At 43.4% G+C, this 7,633-nt stretch overlaps 1 non-coding gene across 1 annotated transcript; it reads right to left on the reverse strand.

Annotated features, from left to right (window-relative positions):
• Positions 1–477: 477 nt before the first annotated feature.
• Positions 478–776, reverse strand: LOC146180608 (signal recognition particle RNA). The gene has a single exon (XR_014700462.1).
• Positions 777–7,633: the final 6,857 nt, after the last annotated feature.

Raw genomic sequence — 7,633 nt, forward strand, 5'->3', positions numbered from 1 at the left:
GCTTTTCCCATGCTATTGTGTCAACGACTTCACTTAAGGTTAGGTAATATAGGAGATCCTAACGAATAAATAGATGTCCTTATAGATTTTAAGACTTCGAAAATCAGACTACAGGGCCTCAAGTAATTTTTGTGTGTGTGTGGAGATTTACGATCCTATGAGATAATTTCGCAAATTCATGGAAAAAAAACCTCATGGATTTGCATGCCACTGTAACGCTAGAATACACTAATTCTGGTGATAACTTCTCATAATTATGATTTTCCAATCATCAAAGGGCAACGCCGCTACCAGTGGACGCTGCAAAAAAAACATTTGGCTGCGGAAATCAAAATGAAATTCAAGCGCGTAGAGCTTGCTTGAACGCCGTAGTGCCAATGCCCTTTTGAAAGCATGCGACATAAAGTACCGGCAGATGGGGAAAATATTCAGTAGCCCTTTGTGCAAGTCAAATGGCTACATTAAAAAAAAAAAAAAAAGGCGCTAGGTCCGAGTGTAATGTCTGGGCTACCCCACGCCGCACATTCACAGGTGCGATCCCGCTACTGCAGAGCGCGGGAGCTTTTGCCTGCTGCGTTTCCGCCCTGGGCCGGTTCGCTCCTCCTTAGGCGACCTGGTCGCCACCGAGCTCCCCCGGGGCCACCATATCGGCGCCCAGCTTAGCGCGGACACCCGATCAACATGGGCAGACGTGGGGCAGACCTCCCAGCCTCAACCCGTCCTCTAACGCCAGCCTCCAAGCAGCTGGATTACAGGGGCACGCCACTACCCCCGGCGGATACGCGATCAATGCGGCCGGTTTTTATATCCACCATAGTCTAATTCCCTCGTAATTACAATTCTTTTTTTACTGGATGCTTTACGGGGTGTAGATATCTTTTCATGATCTCATGAAGATATTTCTGGGATCATTCCTGGTTGAGAGCTGAAATTTCATAGTGCTAAAATACACGCTTCCGATCTGGTTTTGTTTTGAGCTCAACAGATGCCGCGCTAAGGGCAGCGACCTACCCTCCTCTCTCATTCGCTCGGTGGCGCCAACCTCGGTCTTAAACCGGAGCTTCGATACCCGTTCGAAAGATGGGAGGGCGATGCAAAGAGCGCGATATTTTGAATATCCTTAGCACATTATAAAATCTGCCTTACTTAACATCTCAGACAGTCGATCCTCTAGACCGCTTGCCCTTTGTTCAAAATTATGCAAGCGAACATTGTTGAACGTGCGTATGCAAATCATAAATCATACTCGGTGGAAAGAAGTTTCTTAACGAGACCGCAGTTTCACTATTTCGATATGCATGAAATAGAGCACGGCTCGATAATCTGCAAGGAATTTACATTATTTTAAATCACCCAAGTTCGATTAAGAGAATGGGCCTTTTCTGCTTCTCAGGTTATTTGGGTTAGGGGTGTTTCCAAAGTATTATCGCCTTTACATAAATAAAATGAATTGCGATTATTTTTCTCATTTTTCTAAGTTCCCACAAGTTATTATATAGCCTTGATGCTCGCCTACTAATACATTATGTGCAAAAATTGTTACAGTTGAGCAGACCGAATTCCCCTAAGGAAGAAATACTGTGCAAATGCAGATAATTCAATTCAATTCAATTTATTTGCCATCCTGGTACAAATGATGGCGGGAGCCCGGGGTAAAACTGCCGTTTGACAGCTTGACAGAGCCACGGGCCCCCACTTTGGCAGCACAGTAGTCAGGCATATATAAAAAACACATGTCATGTGAATTTAAACACAAGGTAAAGAAACATTGAAATAATAAATACGGCTCTTGTCAGTGTACAGTTATGAACGCAAAGTGCACAATTTTGCTATAAACCGCAGCAGACGCAAGAACAGTGCCATGATTAAGAAGGATATTTTTACCTGCACTACACAGACCATACCAAATAAGTTTATCAATGCGCTCGAAGGTGAAATGTGTTTAAGTGAAGCTCCTTTCTTTGCACCATGCTTCAGTGGAATGGCGTGCCAGAGGAAAACGTTAAGGTAGTCCCTCTTTTACATTTCAAATACAAAATCTTCTTATTGGACGTTTTAAATGTTTGTCTTTATATCAGTTACGTATTATCCCAGTTAGAGCATTATAGTGATAGAAATATGAAAATATAAGACAAAACACTTGCAGGAGTCTGTTTTTTTTTTTTTTTGCCTTTGTTCCCAAGGTGTTATGAACTAAATTCGGTGCAGTTATCCTTTTCATTCCATCTCCTCTGCCCAAACAAAAGCAATAAAGGAACTGAAAATGACTCGTTCGCTGCAGAGTGCTCATGAGATGCGGTTTCTCTCTTCTTCATTAACAGTCACCTGTGAGAGATTTTGTTTCATTTCAGTACAAAGCAACTCGGGAACGATTGCAAAAATCTGAGACGCATTCTGGTGTTTTGCAGGATGTGTTATGTTGCAATCATACTGTAATGATCTAACTGGGACGCAACTGAAACAAAGCCATATGTTTTACCTTTGGCCCTTGAATCCAAGGAAAGACATTACAACTTTCGATGATGACGCGTTGCATCGCAAGCGGAGACCAGTTCAATGTGCAAGGCTTTTCTGCGCTGTCATGTTTATTTGTTTGCTCAGCCGTTCATTGCAAACAAACTTGTGCTCATCTCTCTCTGCTGGTCATTATTTCTAAGAAATCTCTGGCGCGATAGAAGAAAAGGGAACAGACAGGGACACGGCCAACTGACAAGGTTGAGTCTGATTCCCTTTTCTGCAGACATCCTATGCTGTGTGACGATGTGCTTATCGACTATTTAGCAGTGCGCTGCGCTTTCCAACTGTATTTTTGCTCGTGACAGTGGAATATAGAGAATATTATACTGCACGACCGCATGCAGGTAACGCAATTTAGTCGCATTGTCAGACATTTATGTCATCAGTATGCTTGAAGTTTTTGCGAGTTTTCTCTGAACTGTCATGGCTGAGTAAAAACCTTGCCTAAAAAACAAGGCATCTGCATGAGCCAGATGAACCGTCGACGTGGCCTTGTGCCTGGAGCCCATCGGACTGCCTGTCACCTCGCTGCCACCTTCGCGCAACTCAGTAAACATACAGCAACAGATGGAGTAGAGGAAGCTTCAAAACGATACGTTTCCTAAGAAATACCAAATTTCCAAAATCGTTTGTACAAATTAGGCCGACCTGTCGCTTCAGCGGCGAAATGTAAATAACAAGTCACATATTAGTTATTTTTTTGGCCCATTTAGCTCCTGTGGAATGCATACCTGAAGGATATGTGGTGCCGTGAAATCATACTGCCCGGAATTGTCACCCCCTTTTCTGCTGATCACCTTCTTTAATCGCACCTTTAGTTTCCCAATAAGTGTGTACTTGACTTTTCTATCAAGTTTCCTGTCCGTGTAATGCGCCCTGTTTCAGTTTCCTGCACGAAATTCCGACGAAACGAATTACGCTGGAGAGCTTTAGAGAATCAGATCTTTTTAAAACTAAGCCCTATCTTAGTTTAATAAACGGTTGTACTGCAATTGTAATAATTTTAATTATAATATTTGACACAGTGCGCTGTGGCTAGGTGTATGTTGTTGAAAATAACTCATCCCCCGAGAAAATATTTCAGCAAGGCTCTCGAAGATCGAGAGCAAAATGACTTACTTGCTGAATATTTTACTACTTTCCGAGCTACACAAAATATAAATTCATTTACTTTTTTACATGCTTCGTTGTATTCAGTGAGTATTTGCTATGCGCTAAGGCGATGTTTCACAAATAAGAAGAATCGATAATCAGGCAGCCAGTCTTGTTGCAGAAGCTTACGCCACATGGAACATCTGCATATAATATTTTCTTATATTAAAATTTCAGTAGCCGGTAAGCATCATCACTTATGTTTTCATGAGTATTAAATCTAATTCTAATTAGATGTGTGTCAGGAATACACCAAGTCTTGCGCTTAGGAAGCTTACCTTGATATTCCTGCACATGCTTTGACGTCTGTCATTAGCAAAAAGAAAGTGACTCTGCTTTTTGTCAATAATGCTTTCGCAGCGTGTTTTAAATATATTCATTTGTGATGCAGAAACTTCCGTAATAAAAGAGAACATTACTTGAAATTAAAATGAAACCTATCACGCAGTGATTGTGTGCATATAACACATGATGTTTTGAAAGGGACCATGAAAGGTTATTTAACAAACTTATATAAAACGCGCACGAGAATCAGATATCAGTTCAATTCTCTTTGCAATACAAACAGTTTTAAGTTGGCTTCATTAGCACTGTAGAAGAGCGGTTGATTGGGCGAGTTGGTGATCCATGACGAACAGTAGCATAAGAGCGCAACAAACACGAGACAAAGAGAAGAAGAGGACAACAACGACGCTGAACTTACAACTGATTTAAAGAAATAACAGGAGACCATATATATACATGCACTTGGTGGACGCACATGCGCATTGTCAAATTTGATGTAGTGAAAAATATGAAAACACGTGTAAAAAAAACCAACCACACGCACGTGTTTAAACTCGCAGCGCGCTATCTATTGTGCAGCATGGTCATCTCATTTACTGTCAACGAGAAGAGTAGAAGGAAAGCTATCAACTTCAGGTGAGCAAATATTTGGATGCTCACGTCTAAAATATCGACCACACTTGTCAAGAGCTCTCGAGTGCCGCTTTGCGAAGAATCGTTCGAAGCATATACCGTGTTTTAAAGTTTACAGTTGCTTTGTGGCGCAGCGGCAAAGTAATTTGACCCGCATATCTAGAAGCACATTGCTCCATACGCAGCAGTTCCGTCAAGGTTGGAATAGTTGGCGCACCGCTGGAGCACTCTGAACAAGCGTGAGCGACTATCTACATTACATGATCGATAGCCCCGCTCAGGAGGCGCAATGGTATAGGGCACTCGCCTCTGCGTACCCAAGGACCCAAGGTCAAATCTCGAGGTGGATGCTTTTCGATGGAGGCGAAAAGAAAGGCTCCTCTGTCCTGTGCGATATCAGTGCACGTTAAAGAATCCAGGCGTTCGAAATCTCCGGAGCCATCCACAACGGCTTGTCTCATAGCCTGAGTCGCTTTGAGACGTTAAACCCCATAAATCAGAGTAATTACTGCTTGATTAAGCATTTTCGCAGCACTGAACCCAAAGGGTCAGTGGTGACTTCGATTGGATATCTGAGAGCTTCGTTCTTGGAAAAACTGTTTATTTTGAGCAACACAACTTAAGAAAAAAGCAAAAATAATCAGCGCAGCGCCACGCGACAAGCCTGTATTTTTTTTCTTTGGTTCGCAGGCACCATGATAACGAATAAGTCAAACCCTGCTCTGGCCAAGTTCAACGCCATAGATTTTCTCCACGGATGACCTAGCCCGCATAGCTGCCACGTTACGTGCTGCATCGCGAGCACTTCCGCTGATTCTGTATTGCGGACGTGTAGTCATTCGATGCAGCCACCCGATCCCCTCAGTTCAGTAACTAGAAGAAGGCACCGTCAGCAAAATTCGGTCTTCAAAAACAATGTCTGTTGCTTGCGCAAGCCACTAATATTTCTTGCGACCGAGCAGTAAAACGATGTTGAAAAAAGAATTTAGTTTTAATATTGTTAAGCAGTTGTAGATAATCAGCACCCGTCTGCCAATGGTGTCACATAATGTATATACAATGGCATTCAGTATCTGCCGACCAACAAAGTCAAACAAAGTCAAACAAACATCAAAAGTACAATAGCGTGATTTCACGGGCAAGTTGGTTCTGCATGGTGATGGAACAGCTGCAAGATACAGGGCACAAGGATACGAGGAAGGACCTGTGTGTGTCCTTCGTTTCCTTGCGTCCCGTTCCCTGCGCTATTAGCGGTAAATAAGCTACACAAGTGAGAACAGATGGGGTCAGGCAGCAGATATCGAGCTCCGCGAGAAAGGAAGTGAAATGTGGAGCAGCCTCAAAGGTATTACAAAAAAATCAATACACCCGAGGATGCCTGCAAATATGCATATTAACACTGAAATGGCGCAGCAACCGCGAGGACGTAATTCCGACATCTCAACAGTAAGGTTCCGAAACGTTTTTCTCTGTAGTTGTATATGAGATAGGTAAACGGCGATTGCGGCGCAGAAGCTTCTGTGAACGTGGCGTAAAGGTAACAACACCCACTCTAGACCAAAAAGAAGTATAGAAATAAATATTGCAAGCATTGCCATGCCCCAGCATCTGCTGTCACCTCCCGGCTCGTTCGCTACGGTTTTATTGCTACTTTTATTAATACCAGCCAATAATACAGTCAAAAAGAGGATACAGCCCCGTGGAATATGTTACAACTTGTTTTTAACGTTGTGAATTGTAAAAACGTGCGCGAAAGAAGTCCCAAGAAGTTGATTCGAGCTGATGCTTCGATGGCTAAATATGTAGGGTTAATGCATTGCTCCATGGAAGCTTTCTGTTTTTTATTACCAGTCACGTAAGTACAGAACAAGACAAGAAGACACATTTCTGTTTTAGAACTTAACAGAAGCACTGGTAGTGTAAATTCTGAGAGTAGTGTGGAATCTACGCTGTAGAAATACGAAAACCGCAGCATGGCTGCTGCACATGGTGCATCACGGTTAAAGCGTTCGGCGGGGATCCGAGGGATGGAGGCTTCATTCCCAGTGAGATAGGACTTTTATTTTCCTGATGACCTTATCAGGATGGCTGACAAGTGACACATCAGCGTACAGATCCGATGCACAGATCCGACGCACAGATCCCGCTCACAACTCTAATACATATAATTTCGTTCTATTAGCCTAGGAAGGTTTTCGTCTTAAGAAGTCAAAGCAAAGCTTCACGAAATCTCATGCATCAGGGTTAAAATTGCTTGAGAAAAACCAGCTGGTCCAACGTTGGTGACCAGTCAGGGCCCACACTCAGGGATTTCAATGCATCACAAATGTACACAATATGCTCAATGAAATTAGCCTGCCGTTTAGCCATTCCCGCTGCTTCCGTAGCACGAGTCATAAGATGTAAGGCTGTGTGACTTGCGCTACGGAAACAACGGGAATGTCGAGCTTAAACTGCGGTCTTCTTCGTTTTGACAATGCATTTCTGCTAGTTATCACAAGGTGGCGCTGCTCAGAGGACCCTACCATTTCTAGAACGAAATTATCCACCGCTAGGCGCGACATCTTGGTCGTTTCAAGGAAAAAAGAGCTCGGACCTCATTTCGAAATTAGCGCCAATTGTGGAGCTCTTGCTCTATACTATCTTGCAGCACACGGCGCTTCGCCTAACAATCAACAGCTGTCCGATCCGAAGTAGTAATATAAGCCAGCTAATGTGCAATGACGAGGGTTAAAGCGAAACTTTGCAGATGCGCTACGACGTTTGATCGAACCGAAGTTGTGACTCCGCTGATAGCTGAAACAGCCCAAGCCAGCGCTGCAATGTTCTATAGTGGGCCCACACACTCCCCGAAAATGAGCCGAGCGTGAGCCATTCAACCATTGCACTCAACACCATAGTCGCATGGACCGTTTCAAGGTATTGCGGCGAAAGCCTTTAATGATGTAAGGCTCATAAGCGTGTCCAAGTGATAGCAACGAAAGTCTGCGAAAAGTGTCCCACTTCGCAAGATTCTGTAGGACTCCGCTGATCAGTCATCCTGATT

Source organism: Amblyomma maculatum, chromosome 8 (genome assembly GCF_055883805.1).
Source record: "Amblyomma maculatum isolate TAMU_Amacu chromosome 8, ASM5588380v1, whole genome shotgun sequence".
In the NCBI taxonomy this organism is placed as follows: Eukaryota; Metazoa; Arthropoda; class Arachnida; order Ixodida; family Ixodidae; genus Amblyomma; species Amblyomma maculatum.